Genomic DNA, 24,043 nt, shown 5'->3' with positions numbered 1-24,043 from the left:
ATGGGACACGTTGATGGCGTTCCTCTTTTTAAAAAAATTTTAAGATCTGAAATGTTTTCAATTTGTGTCTCTTTGGTGGAATATCGATGGAGGAGATATCTTCAACGTAAGCCTTATGGATTATGTTTTTTTCCCCAAATATATTTCCCATGGTTTGTTTATAGGAGAAAACAGGCTGGTCTTGCAGTGTCTTCGATCCTTTGGAAATGTCTTTAAACATTAAACCTGCTCGTTCTATCATCGTTCATCATGTAGTATTTTGTTAGGAAGCTCTTCATAGCTTTCTTCTGTGTGATGCTTTATATGTTTTACCATGAAAATGTCTGATTATAACATGATGTATGCGTGCGCAGATTCACAAAGGCATACTGTCTGAGGATGCATGTGAAGTTTTGTGAGCCCTGTATGTTATGCACATGCAGAGCCAGTTCACATTCCAGCCAAAAACGGCCAAAGAGGGTGGTCGAATCACATAAATGACCTAAAATAGGCATGTTTTTAGAAACATTGTCGCACCGAATGGCAAAATATAAGTTAGCCAAGGGCTCTAAAAATCTTAGCAATGGAGTTGTGAATATTTACATTTGGATTGGGTTTATGTGAGTGCACTTCCAATGGGAGAGCCATATGCGTAATTAGGGAAATACAATGCAAATGAGCAGACAATCTAGGGGTGGGAAACACCACTAAGAATGTAAGTGGGGCAATAAATGCTCCTTTCAGTCCCTGTTCCATTAATTATTGTCTATTTTCCAATATTTTGAATGTGGCGAAGTATAAATGATTCTTCTTAAAAAAAGGTAATGACCCTGCTCACCACTAAGCATAAAGTTGGTGTACATGTCGCTTAAACTAAAGCAGTCATGGATGTAATGTTGTTTCAGAAATGGAATAAAATGAAGTATAGATATTCCACCGCACACCCTACTCCCTGCCGTTGTTCTGCCTGGAGTGGTTGAAACGGCCTCAGGCCAAGCACCTCCGAAAATTTGAGTAGGTGACGTGAAGCCGATGAACTTTGATTTCTGTTTCACCTTCCTATGCTTACATATCTCTGTATAAATGTATTTTAGTTGGTGGAGATCCATGGGTTGCGTTTATTATATTTGAAATAAAAAATAACCTGTTTGCCTTCTTTTGAAGTTAACATCCTGCTGTTAGGTAAAGATCTGATTTACACTCAGCTGTAAATAAATTCCGAAAACGTACTTCTATTTATAACGTTTTAAATGTATATTTAAATGTGTGTGCTTCTGTGCAAAGATTTATGGTCTGGCACTAAAATAAATCAATAGTGAATTTAGTTGACTACCCACAAAACTGAAACCTCCGGACACTGACTAACACATACCTGACCACTTCCATCAGAAATGACTACTCGTACATGGGCCACTTCGGTTAGAAAGCGCAATCAGTTCAGTTCAGTTAGAATTTCTCAGGTTTCTTTAGGAAGTGGACACGTAAAGTTATCATTTGCCATTGCTTTGAATAAACTCAAGCAAAATGTCAACTTTTTTCTTAACACTTGCACAAACTACACACATGAAGTCGTGGAGCTAGGCAAAAGTCACCAAAATAAATAATTAACCACATATGCATTTACATCGTGACATACATACTTCATGCATTTGTACCAAGTAAATGTGTGGGGGTACACAGAACCATGATACACTCTGCAAGTCTATGCATGGCTTAATTTACATATTGAAGTGCTTACATTTGTGAATTCGCTTCCAGATGTCTCTTGAGAACTTTCCATAATTTAAAATATTTAATGCATTTTTCAAAGATGATTATTTTTCCCAAGGTGTTGTTACAATGTTCATCATATTACTAACACCTGATTAGCTGGCAGCAGCAAGACCGAATGCATTAATTAATCTAGGTGATGCTTAATTAGCCTCATTAGTTGTCTTGTATCTTCCAACAAGCAGGCATACTTTGCTTGAAATTATGGGTTCAGAACCTACAGTCCTTACATCACACTGGGAATAGGAAATCCATCCTTTTGAAACAGCAGGCTGTTAATTATCTCCTTTTTCAAAAATGACGTTCATCAGATAAAGAAAGCGCCAGTCTGGGAACCGGCTGCAGGGAGTCTATATATGTTTCTCTTTAGTGTACAATGACTTTTGGGAGTTGAAGTAAAGTCAAAGAGAGATGGGTGAGGGTTGAGTACTTCTTTCCATTGGTCCTTTGGTCGTGTACTTTTTCGCAATTTTGCAATTACTATTGAACCACATAGCTATTGATTTCAGTGGACCAATTCACAAATCTTTTTTATGGTCATCTGGGCAGCTTAACCTTGAATGTATGTTATTCGTTCATTCTCAAAATGCAAGGGTAATGGAAAAGCAGGAACTAAAAGAGTTGACCTTGTAATGCGAAGTAGTTTACACCACCATTTTAGAAAGTCTTACAAAAAAACATTTGATGAGTGTCCTGTAACTTGAGGAGATTACAAATTTTCCAATGCATATCAATATCGCAGAGTGCAATATTTACTGTGTGTGGCATTTAACACGCAATCCAAGTGTCGCGTTTCAAAATGGGGGATACCAAAATATTGCAACGTGTTTCCCATTTTCTGAGCTACTAAACTCCAAATTCTATAGCTCCCCCTACCACCACATATATTCCATTAGGTTTTTATCTAGCACAATTTGTGCAGTGAGCAAACACTTCTTTTAATCCCATTTTAGGGGCAAAGTCCTATTTCGACCTAATCAGGTTTACACTCCCAATGGAGTGATAGGGGTGTTTACCTTGTTCAAACCAGTCTAAGTTTAGACAAAAATTGAGGTCAGGGAATAAGTTACAATGGGATCCTTGTAGACACATGAATACAATAACTTTTTTCTCAGTGCACCTGGCAGAGGGCAACTACATGCTAATGCCATGCTATGTATGGTTTCTCTACACAGAGAGGAGGGTATTTGGTAGGGGACTACAAGGGATGTGATTTCACCATCTATGGGAGGGCCTGCCTTGATTAACCTGTCAAGCCGGGTCGTTGGCACATAGAGAAACCGCAAATAGTCAGCTGGATCATTCAGGTGCTATTTGTAGATGTCCATGTGCACACATTATCTAAAGATCAGAGGCTGCCCCACTACTGGGAAGTACTGCAGAAACAAGGGAATGACCTGAAGTGCACTACTGCAGAGTAGTGCGTGTCAGTACCACTCTGTAATGATGAATTGAATGTCTGGTTCAATGTTTTGTAATATGGAACAACCACTTTGCACTTATGCATATACAAACTGCTGCCACATGCCCTGTTTTATAGCAGACCAAACACAAGGAGATGATGGACGGAGTGCTGAAACTTTTCAGACACTCACCCCCAATCACAGATCTGGGTTGAATTCATCATCATTCTTTTGCTCACTTAGCCACCCCAGTTTAGAGAAAGCTATATACAAATCAGTCTTGACCCTGTATTTTTTTAAAGCAAACACAAGGAGATGATGGATGGAAAACTGAAGCTTTTCAGACACTCACCCCCAGTCACAGATCTGGTTGAATCCATCATCCATCTTTAGCTCACTTCGCCCCCCCCCCCAGTTCAGACCCAGCTATATGCAAATCAGTCTTGACCCTGTGTCTCATGAGAACAGTCCAACCCAAGCTGCCAAGCCAGGTCTTCCCTGGACCAGAAACAAGCATCCTGGGACCGGTTTCTGGGTAACACATCAGCAAAGTGAGCAAGGGACCTACGTTTGGACATATCCTGCCAAATTAGAGAAAACAAAGCAAACACAAGGAGATGATGGACAGAGCGCTGAAACTTTTCAGACACTCACCCCCGGTCACAGATCTGGGTTGAATCCATCATGGTTCTTTAGCTCACTTCACCATCCAAGTTCAGAACCTGCTATATGCAAATCATTCTTGACCCTGTGCCTCATGGGAATAGTCCAACCTGTACTGCCATGTAATGTCTTCCTGGACCGGAAACGAGCATCCTGGGGCCGGTTTCGGGGTAACACCCCTCATCAGCCAGGCTAGCTTGAATCCAGTGGCAAAGTGATAAAGGGACCCATGTCTGGGCATACCCGGCCAACTTAGGGCAAACAAAGAAAACACAAGGAGATGATGGATGGAGCGCTGAAGCGTTTCAGACACTCGCACTTTTTTAGCAGGGCTTTTAGTGAGTAGAAGGAGCATGAGTGATGTAACCTAAAACTGAGATGACTTTGGAAAACATGGTTCATATCCCTAAGAAACAGAAATCTCTGGACGTTTTTTCAGTCATGAGTTGCCTCATTGTAGGAAAGATGTCAAAGCAAGGTTCTGTGAGGTCAAGGGAAAGTCAGCACAGAAAAAGTCCTTTAACAATGAAGGGATTATAGAAGCTTTCCAAAAGAAGTACTGAGCTACATACACAGAAGCAAAGGCAGGGTCTCTAAAAACAACTTGCTGAAATATATTGAATGGAAAGTTGATGGTTATAGCTTGAAACTAGAAACGATATTTTATTTTATTTTCTTCACATTTCGAATCTATCTTGTCATGGAATTTAGTCAATGTCAATTCTTCACGATCACCTGTTACTCTATCTCACAAACCAAAGTCATCCAATGAAAGACAACACTGTTGCTGGTGAGTCTAGATTTAAAAGATTATAACTTAACTTGGTATTCGATTAATTTGTATATCCAACATGAGGAACCATTATTTCTTACAGAACTTGAGCTTCATCTGTAAGCAGGTCAAAAAATATATTTTGTGTGTGCTCCTGCATCAGTCGATGGAGGCATTGCCTCTTTGCTTGTGTTCTTCGTCCCGGTCCTAACTTAATTGAGGCATTGAGCTTCCAAAGACAGACCACACAAGCTAAATGTCAAATTACCTGCTACATCATAGACCTGATGTATTTGCAACATATTAAAAAATATTCTAAAAGAACACTTACCATTCCATAGTGCCTCCGCCTTGAAGTCAAAATAGGCATTTGCACTGCAAGGATTCTCGCATTTGCGAGAGTTTAAACAATTGGCATTGTAAATAACAATGCCTTTTATTGATCTGGTTTTATAATTAACACATAAATAAAAGGCATTGCCATTTACAATGCCAATAGCTCAAACTCTTGAAATGCCGGCCTATTGCATTTCAAAGAAGCAGCAATTGCCCCGGGCTGCTTGGAAAGAGAAAGCATGCATGGCTGCTGAATGTTGCTGGAAAGCATGTCATGCCTGCAGTAGGTGAAACTCATTCAAGAAAATAGTGCCTACAGACTAAATAAGACCTACCATATAATAAATGAAGTAAAAGTGCCAGTCCTCATGGGAGGTTACAAAGGATGACAAGTCAGCATTTAGGAAGGACAATGACACAAGCCATTGACAAATATTCGAGGAGCGTGGGTGGGGCTTCAAGTCCATACTCGAATACAGCATGCCTCACAGAGCAGCGCATGCGCTGCCCAGGCTCCACCTAAAATGTGGCTTTTCCAGAGGAGTGTGAAATAAGAAGGAGGGGGAGGCGGGCCTGTGATTTATCATGGATATGGGAGAAAGACATGGACGGCCTGGAAGGCTGAACGGCTCAATTAACTAAGGACTCGAATGAGAAAATCTTAAACTCTAAGGGGCATATTCTCAATTACTCATCGCTGATTTAGCGGCACTTTTACGCCACAAAAGTGGCAATAGATTTATCGCCCTATTCACAAGCCTGCGCTAACAACATTCCCGTGGCTGACAGCGACAACTAACGCTAATCATATGCAGAGTAGGCGTTCCCATCTAAAAACTCCTGATAACACCACTTTGCAATATTCTCAACGACCAGCCAGATCGGCAATGCGGTCCAAAAGAAGGCGATAAGGCACATTAGCAGCAGGCACTTAAGGCCTGCTTTTTTCTGGTCTTAAGTAGGACAACAACCTGCAGTATAAAGGCAGCCCAGAGTCACATTTTAAGACCAACAGATGCCATGGAGCTACTAATCATGCAGCTTGGAGACCCATGAGGGCCTCAACACCTACCGCCACCACCTTCAGGACCACCCCCCCAGACTACCACATCACATTATTCCAGCGCTTTTTGCAGTCGTCCACTTCTCTTCTCTTCATTCCGACTGCATTCACCTTGGCCAAGATGGACTGCCATATTGCATTTTAGTTGCCAATGAAACAGTGGAGGTGATGAACAGCTGTTGGTGGTGTTCTGTCACCTCGGTAATCAGGATCTTGTTTTCCTGCAGACTGAATCGCAGGTTCCTCTTCTTCTGTTCCTTCCCCTTCTCCTGTTCTGAGGTCCCTGGCTGGTCCTCCAGGGGATTTGTGGGATTCTGGTTGGCCTCTGTAGTTGCTCGAGCTTCCTTCATGGTGCTTCAGTAGTTTTTTTTTTGCCGCTTTTATGGTGTTTTTTCCTGCCTGATGCGGGAATAGCAAGCTTGGCGCTGCTTATCGCTGATATTTTTATCGCTGTTGGGCCCATTGTAACTTTTTTCACGTTCGGGTTTATCTTTTTTATCGGCGTCCTGGTAATTTTAATATGGACATTTGATGCATTATCGGGAAACTATCGCCTGTTGCCGGCGTGTTGAGAATACACCATTAACATGGCATTAGTTTCCCACGATAGATGCCGTTATGTAAAATTGCGTTAACCTAGGTTGGCGATAATTATCACCCGTTCTTGAGAATATTCCCCAAAGTATTGAGGGTTACTGGTAACTAATGAATTCATTAACATCTCTGTTCTAAACTGAAAAAAATCAGAAAGTGACTTTATGGTAGTGGTCATTTAAATTTGCATGTATTCTGTTATCTTACGAAAAATATAAAGGATTGCTTGCCATCTATGTAGAGCGTGCACACACACACACATACACACATACACAAACACAGAGTTGCCTTCCTGGCCAATTTGTGCTAAAGTACCTATAATTGGTGCAATTTGGTACATTAACAACAGGAAGGATTTTGCTAAAAATCAGCAAATGCAGTAAACTACGCTTATACAAACTTGTTTGTTTCTCTGTTATGCAATCCATTATTTTAAACAGTGTCCCTTCAGTTTTGCTCTTGAAAGGTCCTCTTGTGTTGGAGGAGAAGTTAGAAGGTGGTGTATAAGTTATATCATCTCCGTGCTCTATGTCTACATGATATTTCCCACAATAGACTTGAATCTCAGGCCATGAGGTTACTGGGCAGTTTCACATACTACAAATTAGGAGCATGTTTTCGAAATGGAGCCAATAAAGGTAAAAAGAAAAGCATTCCTTTCCATTGCCATGCATTCATTTTCACTTGACAAGGGACAGTGCTTGTGTTGTTGTTAGCACTACATACAATTAATCAATGAGCTTCTTAAACATTCATTGCTTGCCCTCAAGCTTTTCAATCAGTCAATTTGCCTACAATAATGTGCCTGGCAAGGACAATAAATGTTTCATAAAGGAAAGGATTGTGGTATTGAGCTTATTTTGGACTAATAGAGAATGACAGTCCTGTTGTGGACTCTTACAGTACTTATGCACGCATTATTACATTGTTCCATTACCGGTTGAAACAATCTTTTGCATTTCCTATCAACAAACCAGCTGGTCATGTAACCCTTTGAGGAAGAAAACAGTCGAATCCTACTATATTGACCCACAATACACTTGGTCGGAGTGTCAGTTAGTTAACATTAAGAAATAAGGTGCACTGACAAAAAACGTTTAAAAGGTTTCAGGATCTTTTTAGTTTAGTTCATCCAAACATTAACACAGCATTGATAGGCATTGTTGGAGGGTTGCACATCAGAAATTCTTAAAATCTGGATAATAATAAGAGACTTTGGTGCAAAGTGCTCCCTCCAAACTTATCTCACAGGAGGATGTACGTCTATATCAGAACATGGACATTATCGATTGAAAATTACTTAACTGCATGTTTGGCCTCTCTTAAAATAATCAAGGCACTGATTTTGACAGGACTAGTCTTCTCACAAAATGGTCCATGCAATATCGCACAAGCTGCTGCATTAATGGCAAAACGGGATTGTAAGAAGGCCAAAAAGACCCAGGAGTCGTTGGGCATTTTTGGTGGAAATGAACAGGGTATTTTCATTGCAAGAGATGCTGCATAGTAAGAGAGGTGAAGGTTTGGATTTAATGAAGATAAAAAATATTTTAACAGGTAACCTAAGCTTAATCACAACAGGTCTGCACAATATTCAACAACTTCAATGAGGAAGTTGTATCGATTGTGATCTACCCCCAGCTTTACCGGTATTATTAGCAGCAAGTAATACATGACATATTGATTTCATAATGAATTCCTGAAGTTTCTGTTGCCAAACAGGTGACATAATTCACTTGTCCAGCACTACCCTTCATCTTAAGCACATGACAAAGGGCATAATAAACTAATATGGCAAAACTAGCTACACCATCACAGGCCATACTGAAATAAATATCACTCAATCAATCATTTATTTATTGTTTCAGCCATAGGACTATACAATACCGACAGATAACAATGTAAAATCTTTTAAGGATCAGTGCAACTATAGCAATAAGCAAGCTTTGTTTCACTTAAGTTCTAAAAGCACCGTAAGACTCTAAAAGATAAAAAAAACTAGGATTGGCAGTTAGTTCTGGACAGTTTTGATGCCGCGAAATGTAAAGGGCAACCTTACATGGTAGCAGATGTATGTTAGTTCAAAGGCAGAGAGGTTAATGTCTCATTACACTTCCTAATATTAATATATGTTGTTTATCTAATAAACGTAAACATAACAGGCTCTTTACTTAGATTTACTAAATAACAACAAAATTATACAAAACAAGGTGTAAAGGCCTTTTGCTTTCCTGGCTTAAATGTTTACCGAATTTTCTGAAAGATGGCTGCAAAAGAAATATGAAGAACAGGGCATTCCTGATCAGTTAGTGTCCGGCAACTTACCATGATTCTAACCTAATACCAGTGTAGAAGGGTTAATTGAAAACCTGTACTCTCACTCGACATGTCTGTCCTTGAGTCTCTTAATCTAGGTCAGGTGTGTAAGTAGGAACCTGTCAGTGTTCTCTCAGGACAAATAGTTTACTTGAATACAGTGGCGGCTCCCCAAGGGAGTGCTGCGGGGTGAGGGGTAGTACACTCCGACATACGGCTGAACAGAGTTAAGTAAATAAATAAGTAAAACAAATTACATTGCGTGCGCTGCATCGTCATTTGGCATTGCAGCACGCACAATGTAATTCGTTTTATTTATTTATTTATTTACTTAACTCTGTTCGGCCATGTGCCTTAGTTTACTACCCCTCGCCCTGCCCCTCCCCTGCCTCACTGCCCCGAAGCCACAACTGCTTGAATATGAATTCTTCCATGTGCGATGGTGTCAGAACTGCCAACTTTTCAATAAACAACAACGGCGCAAGCTGAACTTCTTTAAATTGTTGAGTCTTACCAAGGAATTGTATAGCCACCCGATCAAATAGTAAATATGGCAGTTTTTCCTTTGATGAGGGTTATGAACCCGAAACTGTCCCAGATTGCTTGTTTCCGGTCCAGGGAAGACAGGGCTTGGAAGTTCGGGTTGGACTGTTCCCATGAGGCCCCGGGTAAGACTGATTTGCATATGGCCATGTCTGAACTGGGGTGGTGGAGTGAGCTAAAGAATGATGATGGATTAAACCCAGATCAGTTGACTGGGGGTGAGTGTTTGATTTGCTCAAACGCTCTGTCCATCATCCCCTTTGGTATCGCTTAGTTGTTTCTTTTTGCCAACATAGCAAAGCTTGACCACACTAGGCCCGTGGGAACTTGTGAATTCCTCAACCTTCAAACTTGCAAATAGTTTTTGTAAACGTCTTCTACTATGAAGCTGGGTAAGTTTAAAAAAAATGATGCTTCATAGGGCCTTAAGAATCACTACTTAATATTGCCTTTATTGACACCTTACACCTCTCTTTTCCTCAGTGCTGGAAGTAGGGCAGGACCCCTGACAGCGGGGAAAAGAAAGAACATGAATGCTGAATGGCGGTGTTGAATTCAGGGTTAGTATATCCATGCAGGGAAACGTAATTCCCTTGAGCCTTATCATAGTTCCACATTACATGGACATTACACTTTACGTGGCCTCCAGACCCATAGGAATAAATGGCAATTACCGAATCGGTAAATACAGATTCGATAAATACCGAGTCTTAACGATTCGGTATTTTTTACTGATTTTTTACCCACATAGCATTTATCGATTCGAAAATACTGAATCAGTAAAATTCGGTATTTTCGAATCGGTAAATTATAATTACCTACATCTAGCCCCATATGCCTTAATCAATATGTAGGTATTTTACAGAAAAGCTAAGGACGAATAATAATATAATCCTGGACGTAATCAGGGTAAAATAATATTTAGTCCTGGCAATCAGGCACAGGATGGCAAATCAACTGACTAATACTGAAAGTTTTATTACACCTACTCAATATCAGATGATAGACATATACTTTCTTATGTAGTAGTTCCTATTTAAGAATGCTGTGTTCTATCTTGTGGCCTGAAGCCAGAAGCTGAGGCAGCTCCTTTTGGTCATAAGCAAGACGGGAAATAAAAAAGAAAAGTAAAGGGGAAAAAAGCTATATAAATCTGCCAGGAGCAAACTTTGTGCTGCATTCACTGAAATAAAAAAAATGTGTATATATATATTTTTTTTAAATTTTTTATAAAACCTTTATTTTCAAATCAGTGCACACAGCTATTTAGCCATACATCCCGGAGGCTAGGCAGCATATCATTAACCAGAAGTCCAGTGTGCAAGCAGCAAGTTACTAGAACGTACCAAGGTTGTAATTTTCTGTTTTTTAACGAGTAACAGGTACAAGAAAGAAAAGCACCAGAACTAGTGCTAAGAAGTAAGGCAATTGAAACAGTTGTGCAACAGAGCCCGATCTTGGAGTCGGCTAGGCCCAATAACCACAGTTACAGTCAAAAACAGTACTCATATGTAGAACCATAGGGGGAGGGGAAACACAGGATGGCTATGCAACCAGAACGCGTGTTGGAGTTATAGGTTATGGGGTCAAACGTTCCTCCAGTGGGGCGATATCAGATGGCATGCAAATGTCACCCCTATACTCATTCCAGGCCCCCCATATCTTCTGCCATTTTTTGGATTTACCCCTGGCCACATACACCGTCTTCTCTCGGAACATACACCAATCCATGTTGGCCTTCCACTGTACCACCTTTGGGGCTGTTGTCGCACCCCACATCTGTGCAATGTCCCGTTTCGCGACCATATTTCCCAGGGTAACTCATTGGGTTTGTGCATTGTTATAATCAGTTGGGCCCCAGACATTCAAGAGGCAGCGCAGGGCCTCCGCCTGAACTTCCACCCCGGTCACCTCACTCATAATCATGTGTATCCGCCTCCAGTAGGAGGCTATTGCACTACACTCCCAGATAATGTGCATAAAGGTGGCCAGAGCGCCACAGCCACGCCTACAGAGGCCATCCACTGAATGCCCCATGTGTATTGATCTGGGACCCGTAACATAAACACTGTGTAGAATTTTTTATTGTACCAGCCGCAGCCTGGCAGGAATAGCAACTTCCTTGGGGGAGGACACCGCACATTGCCAGTCTTCGTCATCGAGCTCTATCGCGTCTCACACCCACTGGTCTCTTGCCCCCAGGAGGAGGTCAGTGCGGACATTAATCAGTTTTTTATAGATTAGGGAAATAGCGCTATCAGGCATATGGCCGTCTAGTACCCTATCTTCCAAGGGGGAATATTCAGGGATTTTCTCGCCCTCCGGCATAACTGCCAGAAGTGCGTGACGCAGTTGGGCGTACCGGAAATATTCCGTTCCGCCCAGCTGGAACTCCGTCTGTAGTAGAGCAAAAGATTTTACCTCCCCTCTCACTATCATGTCTTCCACCTTGGATATGCCTATCATGTCCCACTTGTCGAATCCCTTAGTGTGCCACAGTTTACCCAGTATCTCAGAATCGTAGAGAGGGGTTGCCATTGTAAGCCTATCCTTCCACCCCTGTGACTTTGTGATCGTCCTCCATATGTGCACCGCTGTCTTCGTTGGCCCAGACATTCAACCATCAAGAGATCTCGAGTACAATGCCCTTTGGTATTTCCCGTCATCCAGGAGCCACCGATCCATGGCATAGCCCGGGCTTTCTGCTGGACCGTAGAGGCCGTGATTAAGGGCTGCCAACTGGGAGGCCCAATAATATCTCCGGATGTCAGGCAATGCTATACCCCCGTCATACCACGGGAGCGTAAGCTTCGTGATAGCTATGCGTGGCCTGCCATCCCAGAGCAAGGCACGTTGCAAGCTCTCAATCTCCCTAAAGTAACTAGCTGGGACCGGATCTTGGGTATTTTGTAGAGCATACAGGAACCTGGGCAGGGACATCATTTTAAATAATGCCGCACGCCCAAGAAGGGAGAGCGGGAGTCTACGCCAACCCTCTACGTCACGTCGGAGATGGACGAGGGGGGGAAGCAAATTGTTCATGTAGCGTATCTTGGGGTCTGTTGAGATGTAGATCCCCAAGTATTTAAATCCCTGCCTCGCGACCTGTATGCCACAGTCCCTTGGAAGTCGAGGCGTCCCCCCTCTCAGCACGTACAGGTGCGACTTCGACCAATTAATAACCAAGCCAGAATGCCGGCCAAAGAGACGAAGCACATCACACACCACAATAAGTGACTTACAAGGAGAGGTGAGATACAGCAAGATGTCATCAGCATATAGCGACACTCGGTCCTCGAATCCAGGGGACCAACGTATTCCGTGTATATCTGGGTGGTGCCGTAGCCACGCCGCCAACGGTTCAAGTGCCAATGCAAACAACAGGGGCGACAGGGGGCAACCCTGCCTGGTGCCCCTGTGGAGAGCAAAGGACGCGGAAACACGACCATTGACCGTTACGTTGGCCAGCGGGCTGGCGTACACAAGCTTGACCCACCCTACGAATTCCGAACCAAATCCGAGCTTCGCTAACACTGCCCACAGGTAGTTCCATTCAAGGGAGTCAAACGCCATCGTGGCATCCAGTGACGCCAGGATGGCCGGCTCCCTGAGCGTGTGGGCCCTAGCAAGGGCTCCATGGAGTCTCCATGGAGTCTCCGAAGGTTAAGGGCAGTGTTGCGGTGTGGAATAAAGCCCGACTGGTCCCGGTGCACTAAGTCGCCAATCGCGCCAATCAAACGGTTGGCCAGCAATTTAGCCAGAATCTTAGGCTCAGCATTCAACAGAGAAATGGGATGATACGATCGGCACAGGTCTCTGGGTTTCCCTTCCTTATGAATGACCACAATGGTGGCCAGCCTCTGGTCGTGGGGAAGCATGCCCTTCTCCCGCGCCTCCAGAAACATGCTCCGCAGGGGCTGGGAGACGACATCGGGTTTGATCTTATAAAGTTCCACTGGTATACCATTGGGGCCGGGTGCCTTGCCGGATCTAAGGGAGCGAATGGCGAGGGCTATCTCGTCTGCGGAAATTTCCCTATCTAAGTCATCCCGGTCCGTCTCCGACAGACACGGGAGGTCCACCTCCGCCAAAAGCTCCCCGGAATCGGTCTCAGACCGGTCAGAGACCGAGGTGTAAATGGCCTCAAAGTAGTCTGCGAACGTCTCGACTATTGCCCTCGGATCAGTGACAGTCAAGCCGTCCTCCCCCAACACTTCTGGAACCACCCGGTTAGCTCTTTCCTTTTTGTCCAGCCAAGCGATGAGCTGCCCGCCTTATCCCTGACATCGTAGATCCTACCCTGTTGCTCTCTACCCATGACCTTGGCAGCGTCAGAGACAGTAGCTCGATATTCTGACTGTTTAAGCGAGAGAACATGGAGTAGTTCCGGTGTCGGGCCGACTTCCAGTTGGGAGTCCAGTTCTTTAATCTCAGCTTCAATACGCACCACATCCGCATCTCTGCGTCTCCGAATGTCGGCAATAAGGGAGAACGCCTCACCCCTCAAGATCGTCTTAAATGCCTCCCACAAGGTGACGGCCGATGCAACCGACCCCGGGTTCTCAGAAAAATAGAGCTCAATAGCCTTGGCCATGAGTCCACGCGTCTTCGGGTTGCGGAAGTACCATGGATTGACCGCGAGCACCCGTTCGGTTACCACAATATCAAAGTCGAAGGACACCCAGACCGGGGAATGGTCTGAGATGCCCCTCGCCAGTAATCGGGCCTCAGAAACTGCCGACGCGTGGGCCGCTAGAGCCAGGATATAGTCAATTCTGGAAAGACTACCATGTGCCCCGGAATGGAATGAGTATTGACTCTGGGTAGGATGCATAAGCCTCCAGCAGTCAATCAGCCCCATAGTGTCCAGGAAATCGGGTAGCCAGGATTGCGAACTTCGGAGATCTCTGGGTGGATGTCTGTCCAAGGTCCCCGAGCAGACCGAGTTGAAATCGCCCCCCACAATAAGCAGCCCCTCGGGCAGGCTCAAGATGGCGCCCCCAAGATCCTGAAACGTGTTGTTTTGCAACCCAGGGGGGACGTAAACCGAAACCAGAACCAGAGACCGTCCCTCTCATCTCCCCGAGACAGCAACGTACCGCCCCCTCTCATCAACAACGCTAGAGTTAATCTCAAGTGGGAGAGACGTGTGCACCATGATCCCCGCCCCCCGGGATCCCGAGGAGAACCCTGAATGTGCCACCATCTTGAATCCCTTCCTGTTAAGCGCTTGGCACGCATTTCCCACCAAGTGTGTCTCTTGTAGCAGAATAACGTCAGGCATACATCTCTTAAACAGTTGTAGAACCACCCCTCTCTTAATGCAATCACCCAAACCATTAACATTCCAACACAGCACTTTTAGTTTCCTACCCCCATCGTCAAATCGTGGGCCCTTGCCGCTCCCGGCAGGCCTCATAGTTACACAAGCAGAAATATAACAGTCTTTGCATTGCCTTGAAAGAAGAAAAAAGAAAGAAGGAAAAAACACAGAACCAACAATCAAACCTCCCCCCACCCTGCACCCCTGCATCAGACTAAAAAGCCCCCCAACCAGCAGTCTGCCTGTCGCCCCATTAACTACGCTACAAAAAGACCCTAGAGGAGAAAGGAGATCACACAGGCCCCCCCACCACCCTCCATAATGGGAAGAAGGATATACATCGTAAAGTGCAGCAGTATGACATTGGTCGTTACCAACAGGGCCACCGTCCGACAAAGTTATGAAAGTGAGTTCTACTCTTGTTGCTCAGGGCCTCCTGAGGCGCCCTCCGAGTGTTCCTCTTGTTCTTCGTGTCTGTGCAGCAAGGTGTCCAACTATTCGCTTACCACTTCAGGCAAGTCAAAAAACTACAGCACGGCCGTCATGTTCGATACGTAGTTTCGCAGGGAACATCATCGAGTACTTCATCCCAAGGTCTCTAAGACGCCTCTTCACTCCCGCGAAACTTTAACGCTGGCGCTGAACCGCCCTAGTGAAGTCCGGGTAAAAGTTGATGTCCGCATTCTGAAACTTGAGGGGCCCGTTCCGTCTCGAGGCTTGCAGAATAACGTCCCGATCTCTGAAATTAAACAGCCGTGCTATAATGGGTCTCGGCGTGGCGCCCAACTTGGGACGTCCCCCCGGCATTCTATGGGCCCGCTCTACTGAAAGGAAACGGCTGAGGCCCGCAGGGGCCAGATGAGTTTGTACCAAGTCTTCTACGAAGAGATCAGTGGCCGAGTCCTCTGCCCCTTCCGGTACACCGATGATTCGAACGTTCTGCCGCCTGGCATGTCCCTCAAAATCTTCCAGTCGCCTCGAGAAGAGTTCGTTGGCCGACCTCAAGTCCCGGACCTCCGTCTGCAGGTCCGAGACATCAGTTGTGAGGCTCGCCGTTTTGATGTCCAGCGATTTAACCCTATCGTTAGTCTTGCCCAGATCAGCTCTAATCAGGTTAATTTCGATCGCCAGAGTGTCAACTTTATGTGTCAGGACCTCATGCTGTTTGTGCATCTCCGTCTTGATGCCAGCTATGGCCCCCATAACATCCCGAAGTGTCGGATCCGACGTGTCTGGTGATCCCTCCCGATGAGAGTCTTTTGGCCGGGCAGCCGCACCCGGTGAACTCCTTTGCTGGGCATAGCGATCAATCTTATTCGACTGGGGTTGAGAAGTCTTCCTACTAACTCGGCTCGCCGTCCTGTCTGGCTCGCCCATGCCCGCCATGATGGAGCCGGGGAACTGAACAAAGGGTGGTACACCAAGGCCACTCCGGTTATGCAAAGCAATCGCAAAGTGTAGCAGCCACCGATAGTTGTTCAGCGACAGACCACTCCGCAACTTCGTGTGCTCCGTAGGGCCAGCGTAGCAGTCACTCACACAGCATTTTGTTCATGCGTTACGGTGTCGTCGTCGTCAGCCACCACAGAGACAATAGCCCATCCCTGGCACGGTTCTTCAGCACGATGTAACTCCGTCCAGGAGTGTCGGATTTTAAATCGGACAGCGGGTCCCGTCTCAACAACCATTCACCAACAATATTCCACCGCCGTGGATCAGGATTTCAGTCAGGATTTATGCAGAGGGTCGGAGGGTCTCCGGAGCTCGGAGCTTACGCGGCCATCTTGCTTGCCCGCGAAGCTCCTCCTCCAAAAATGTGTATATTTTTATTATGTTCCCAATCCTCAGAAACAAAAAATAAAATCAGTTGCTTGCTATCCCAAAAAGTTACCCATGCGGTCAAGTTACGCCTACTTTGTTGAGATCCTGTGAATACACACTGAAACAAGTTTCTTTCCGTGTAGCAATTTACATATACGTTCCACGATTCTATATTAGCACAGTTTTAGGTTTTCCCATCTATAGCTGTTTTAGATCAAACACAATGCATGTTTGCAAATGCCACGTTAATCAACTGCTGTGAGCCTAAATAATTCACTAGTTTGATTTAGAGCGTTATTACACGAAGAGGCCAAGACTATGCAAGGGCATACAGTTCCATTAGCTCATCAGTAAAACACTGGCCCCATTCTCTGTTGTCTGTGCAGTTTTACTATTAACACGAGTCTAGTATAGTCCCAAGGTAATTTGTCTATGTTTCTTTTGAGAGGGCACTGGGAGAGCCGTGTTGTCCTGGTTTAGACACTCGCCATGTTGGGGGTACATCAGAAAGTTCTGCAGGTTGTATTTCCTAGTAAAGCCAAGATCAGCTAGGAGTTGTGAAGGGCACAAATATTTGATTTGAGCAATAGCATCTACAATTGAGCTGTAATGGTTACATTTGTAAGGGAGAGGAGACACTGTGTGGGACAGACCGTGGTGGTTCTGTGTGAAATACCTGAGAGGCTTGGAGAGGATGACGTGGCTTCTACGGAATCAGACAGTAGAAAATGGTGAGTTACCACCGCGAAAATAAAATACTTCCCTGAGTGGACAAACAAATAAAAAATAAATTAGCCTGCTTGATAGTCCACATTGCAGATCGTTCTTCAAGACTAAAGGAATCATTCCTAGTACTTGGACAGCTCCTCGTCTGCTCTTTGCCACATCATCCCGTCACATATCACAACTCATTTTGTGGTCAGGAGATTGCAGTGTTCATGATGGGCCAGCTGCAAGCTTTCCAAAGGTTTTATTTTAAACCAGTCCTTCTTTCCAGTGGATTTTCTTGGTTAGGATGTCGTATTTAAGGGTCAATAATAGGTAATCTAGAAAACAGATAACTTGAAGTGTTTGATGTACACATTTGGGCACAACAACTTCACCTGATAAACATCCCTCAGTAATGTTTCTAAAATCTGACAAACACGAAGGCTTGCCTAAAACCTTCACCCAGCCCTAGTTGTTACATTCAGCCTTGTGTGTTTTTTTCCAGCACAGTCACTGTGACACACAAAGTAAATTTCAGGTCTATCCAGTCTTGTAACAGAGTACAGAGTAGCTGCAAGTACATAGAAAATCCAAGAGGAAGGGGCCAATGTTTTCGTTGGTTTTCAACTGCATATCTCAAAATTGAATTGCATGTTAGAGAATATAAATCCAGCACAGCGATTTATTGGATTGTGAAGAAATAAACATTTATCAAATAATGCTATAATTCTATAATAATTTCTTTCTAAAGGTACTGGGGAAAAGCCACAATGTAACAAAAACAGGAATTACAATATACAAAACATATCATTCAAAACAATATAGGACTCCATATACACAAAGTGTCATGCTACATCACACATCAAAAGTGTAGAAATTAGAGACAATTGTAAACCCAGGATGGTCTTACAAACAGTCAATGTTGTGGTCCAATCCAGATTTCTTTGTGTGACCATCATTAAGACAGAATGTAGCTTCCTAATGATTTTATATTCATCACAGTAAATGTAAGGGACAGTGCATGTTCATCAATTAATTGGTCATATTTAAAAGGAAGTCAAGTTACTTCAATATATTCCATCTATGTGCACAAATTTCAGGTGAACGTTTTGGTAATATCTGACAAAAAGAATTCTCTATCATAAATGGTTGTTTCAAATCGTCTGCTCCAATACTCATTCGCAAGTCTTGCAAAGTCGACAGTATCCAGAAGTACTAATTACGCCTATGCTTTATGCTGATTTTGCTTTCTCTAAATTGGACTTCACTTTTGATATTTACTTTTGCGAACAAATGAAAAAAAATTCCTTTTGGGGTAATATTTTCTTGTGTTTACTGAATAACCAGCCTCCTTCAGGGATTACAGCGCAGCCCAATTGTTTGGCAGACGGCAAAGCAGGCACAACTGGCAGAGTTTGGGAGGGCTCTACTGGTAATTAAACTGGAAGGTATTGCAGCAGAAAATGGAAAATACATGTGTACGCACAGAGATGAACGTATGCACACATAAGTGTCACAGATAAACACATATCCACATAGAGTTAGCCCTCACCCCGTCTTGTTGCTCATCCCCAACATCCTCAAGTTCCTGGCACCTAGCATCTTTGGTATCTTATGTTCGTATCTTTTTCATTATTTTGAAAACTTTAAATGTATTGCTTTTTAATTGGAATAATATAATTAAAAACAATGTTTTAAATGTTTCAGGTTATGAATTTTGGCTTTTTTTTCATTTTACTTTTATGTTTGTAATATGAGTTGAGGGATTTACTTGTGGCTTGGATGAGTAGTGTTTTAATAATAGCTATATTATTGTCTACATTAGTGCCATACTTTTTAATGATTGTGTTTGATGTTTTTATGCAAATGTTTCTATTTTTAAATGATGTATACATTTCTGAGGTGTTCCATTTAGTTGTTTCAAAATTGCATATTTACTGCAGACTTTATATGCTTTTTAATTATTCATTTTGAACTTGTTGGATTTGTGATCATTTATATTTATTACTTATTTAGTAATAAAATATGTAAGTTTTTTTGGCTCTAATTTGAAAGTATATTATTTTCAAACACATATAATATATATTAATCGTATGTATTTTAACTCCTTCAGCCCATTTTTGAAATTGGAAATGTTTGTTATATATTTGTAAGACGGGAAGTAGAAGTAGAACACTCAGGGCTCGATTACATTACGAGTTTTAGCCGGGCGATGGCGGGTGGTACTCCACTGCTGCCGCCGCAGTCCACCCACCAGATTACAAGTTATTTGTAGTCTGGCAGGTGGGCGGCATGGTGTTCCCATGGCAGTGCCTCTTTCAAAGGTCACGTTGCCTTTGAAAAAGGCACTGCAATGGGAACCCCTCACAATGTTCCTGCACGGCATGGACTCCCATTTTTTCGCACATTCCCCACTATATTTGGTGCTGTTGTTAGAAAATTTGAATTCTCTTTGTGCTGAATTTAGTGTATGGCAATAATGGGAAAATAAATTAAACTTCAATCACTCTGTAAGGTCATGGAGTATCTCACTGAGCAATACAAACTTATGATACAGCATTTCACTTCTCAAAGCTTAGTAAAGCACACTGCTTTACTTTATATTGCTTCCTTGGTTTTTTCTGTTAGGCGCCTTGATGCCTTCGGGCTAAGTCGCGCGTTATAAGATTCTTTTCATTTCATTTAATTTCATTCATTTCACTTTATTTCAAGGATGTAAGTATTATTCATTTAGCAATAGAGAGACTTCAGAGCATAATCAATATACAAGTTTAATAGGCTCTCCTTAAAAAATAATCCTCCAAACTTTCCTTTAATCTGTTCTGCAGTGGAGTTACTATCAATTTATATGCCTGCATTGTCAGTGGAGCTCTCCACAAGATCTATTGATTACAGTACATAAAGAAAGAGCTTTGGGTCAGCCTTTTCAACCGCTAACTTATTTGGATCAGCCTCTTTCAGCCACTGGCTTGAGTCATTGTCAATCACATCTTAGATTGGCCAAGAGAATATTTTTCTCTCATGCTATTTGGATATTTGTTGTATCATATTGCTTTCTGTGGACTTCTTCCATTGCAAAAGGTGATGGCATCCATCGGTGAGTACTCCAAAGTACATTTAGCCATCATACTTTTTGTCATATTAATTTCATTTTCTCATGCAAGCCTTATTGTATGGAAGACAATCTTTCTTTTCAATGCAGCAGGAAAGTTTGAATGTTTTTGTCGTGGCGCAGTGCGACCCTAATATGGCCATTTGTAAATTACACCTGATATTTATCTTGTGCTCAGGCCAGGAGCAAAAAGCAATTAAGAGATGTGTATGAGATGCGTACATATTAATATGTGGGCACTTGATCCCAACCCCTCTAGAACCACCACCAATACTAATACCACCACGCCACAAATTCTACTGCACTCCTGATAACATAACATCATCACCAATATAAATACCACAACTACAACCAACAATTCCAAAACCATTACCACCAATTCAACAACCACCGCCACCATAACAACACAAATTTCCCATCCACCACCAATAAAAATACAATAACACCGCTACCAAGCTTCGAAAATACAAATTGGTCTGCTTTTAATGTGCTATCACATGAAAAAAAAAATCTGCATTCATATGTGTTGTCAAACTAAACCCAGACCTATTAATTCCAGACCATTTGTCAATGCTCGTAGGACGCTGAGAGACAATTCAATTTGAGATGTGCCTATGATTAAGATTAAGGATCCCAGTTTTTTGTTTTTACTGATTTTTACAAAAAAATACAGACAGAAAACAATTTGTTTCCTTTCTGTATTTATTTTAAAAAGTACAGCAATATGTGCTTCTTTTGAGTGACTCTCCTTTAGTTGTTTTTCATGAATTCCAGGGATTTGCATAGGGAGAAAAAAAGACACGATGAGATTTTCTTAAATACAGGCATCTGTTAAAATATATTTGTATTTAATGTTAATACATGCCTGTGGTTGTAGGGTTTTGTTATATTTTGGCTGCTTTATTTGCCAAAACGAGACTGGCATTGATGTATGAGTGCATGTTTATCCATTCAATAAATGAGGAAATATACCACTTTAGGACTCAATTTTCATCAAAACACAAAATAAATATCTGTAAATACCAATGGAATAGTCAAAATAAATATGGACAAATACAGACAGAAATGTTAATAAAATAAATTTGATAAAACTTGGAGGCCGAATTAAGATGTATGTAAATGAATGGAATAAATAATATATTTCTCAGTAAGAAATTTACATTGGTCTAAGCAAGTTTAGAGAGTAAAGCTGTATTAATAGATTGAGTGTACCTATTGCCCTCCCTGGACAGATAAACACAAGAACAGCAAAACCACACAAAAATCAGGAAAGCCCCAGAACAAAATCCTATTTTGGAAATCCTTCATGATACACACAAATAAAATAACTGAACCTCGATTATTCTACAAAACAATGTCCAATTGTAAGTGCCTTGAAGTAGACTAACTACCACAAGCACTGCTCATACAAAAATGTAGCATAAGATGACAGTGGATAGGTAGAAAGTGTTCCTGCAGAGAAAAGGCCTCTAATCGCTGCACTTTCGAACGCTGTCACAATTTGGCTTCCGTAATTTGCGCTCAAACAGGCCATGCATACTCAATACTGCTCTGAGCACAGCATCACATGTTGGAAACGATCCCAATGATTTGCAAATCCTCTCTCTGTACGGCACCTTGCAACTGTTGAGGCTATATTATCTCAAAAACATATTTAAATTATTAGACATGTAAGGTTTTGGCCCATGCGGGTTATACAACAAGTTCCATAGGGGTGGGGATTCTGATAAGAAAGTCGCTCGCACTTATTTTACATGAGGTATGGGCAGAAACCATTGGGATATTTGTGGCTCTTACCCGGAACTGGGAGGGTATGTCGATCAATATATGTTCGGCCTATGTCTCACCATGTCACTATGACATTAAGCTCCCTTATTTGCATGCCTCCATGACTTAATGCTCATTGACTTGGGCGCCCTACTGAGTTGACTAGTTGCTCTTGGGCTGACTGACATATCTATTGTCCATAATCCCAAGGAACAGCAATTCACATTCCACTCAGGACGCATGGCAGACTTTCTTGTGCTGTCTTTTCATCCTTAAACGTCATCTACACTCCTTCTCAGAGGCCCGCCACCTTGTGAGAGGCATCACAAATTACTCCTCAATGTGGGCAGTGTTTGGCCTTGGGAGAAGCACCTCACAGTGTGTCATGTTGCTTAATCTCTGGTACCTTAAACTGCCTAAGTTCAGAACGAGATTCCTAGATGAAACAGAGAGTTACTTTGATGAAAATGAGACTTCAGTTGACACCACCTGGACCCTATGGGAGGCATACAAGGCGGTGATTAGAGGTCTGGTGCTTTCCCTCATTGTGGTTCACAAGAATGACAAAAGGGCCTCGCTGGACTTACTGGAATGGGAAATTCATATACAAGAAAGGGACCTCATTGAACAATATAGAATAGACACAAGATATACCCTTTCACTGATGCAACGAGAATACACGGATGTAGCGTATGAGGCTGCTTGGTGAGTCACAGGGCCACACAACACCATTTATATTAGGTCGGTAACAAAGCAGGCAAGCTGCTGACCTGGTTAGAGAGAAGCAAGCGGGCCGGTCGATGGGTACTGGAGGTGAAGACACAGGAGAGTTTATTGGTGAAGGCTAGACAAGGAGTGGCAGATGTGTTCACCACCTACTGTGCCCAGTTATACTCCCCAGTGGTTACAACCACTGTGGAGGAAGCCCGAATTCCTGTCCAACACCCAAGTGCTGCGTCTGCTACCTTGGAACGTCCCATACATGATCTGTCTTTGGGCAGGCCATTTGTCCAAAGACAGAATTCTTATTGAGCTTTATAAACTGATGGTTCAGAAACTCCCCACCCCCCTCATCTTCTGATGTTCAAGGAGACACCCAGCAAGTCCTGCTGCCCATAGACCAGAGATTGGCCACAATCATGGTTATCCCTAAAGAGGGAAACCACTAAATGATTGCACCTCATACAGGCCAATAATTCTCCTCAATACTGAGGCTAAAATCTTGGCTAAAGTCCTCTTTGCCTCCTCACTTACCAAGGTGATCACAGATCTGGTCCCTCGTACCAATCAGGTATTATACCCAGTTGCAGCACCACCCTTAATCTGAGGCGTCTTCATGATGTAATGAGCCGGTCTCTCCACATGCAGGATGAGCCACTAGCATTCTCTATGAATGCCAGATTGGCATGTGATAGTGGAGTGGGCCTACACGTTCAAAGTGTTGGAATAGAATGGGCTTCAGTCCGCATGTCATCAGCTGGGTGTGACTTTTAGATACATACCCTCTTGTACAGGAGGAATTGGGAGGAACTTGCTGGGTATTTCAGTTACAGCACTCGGCATGGCTGCCCACTGTCACCCATAATGTTTGCCCTTGTGCTGGAGCCGTTGGCACCCTGGATCAGGCAGAATCTGCCAGTCTACGGTATGCTGTGAACTGATTAATGGGAAGACAGAATCTCATTACGCGCGGACAATGTTTGGCTTTACAACACAGATTCTGAAAATACTTTGAACAGGTTAATGAAAGTCTTCACAAAACAAGGAGCGGGGATGGGAGCAGAAAAAGGTCCAGTGCCCAGGCTCTTAAAGCAATTGTAATGTCAACCACGAAGGTACTCTTCCTAAAGAAAAGAGAGAGCGATACAGGGCT

At 43.0% G+C, this 24,043-nt stretch overlaps 1 protein-coding gene across 1 annotated transcript in view; it reads right to left on the bottom strand.

Annotated features, from left to right (window-relative positions):
* Positions 1-24,043, bottom strand: part of GALNT18 (polypeptide N-acetylgalactosaminyltransferase 18) — a 1,615,994-nt gene that overhangs the window by 114,712 nt on the left and 1,477,239 nt on the right. The gene's annotated exons all lie outside the window — the stretch shown is intronic.

This window comes from Lissotriton vulgaris, chromosome 2_1 (assembly GCF_964263255.1).
Source record: "Lissotriton vulgaris chromosome 2_1, aLisVul1.2, whole genome shotgun sequence".
Lineage (NCBI taxonomy): Eukaryota > Metazoa > Chordata > Amphibia > Caudata > Salamandridae > Lissotriton > Lissotriton vulgaris.
This window is presented reverse-complemented; position numbering and strand designations above follow the sequence as displayed.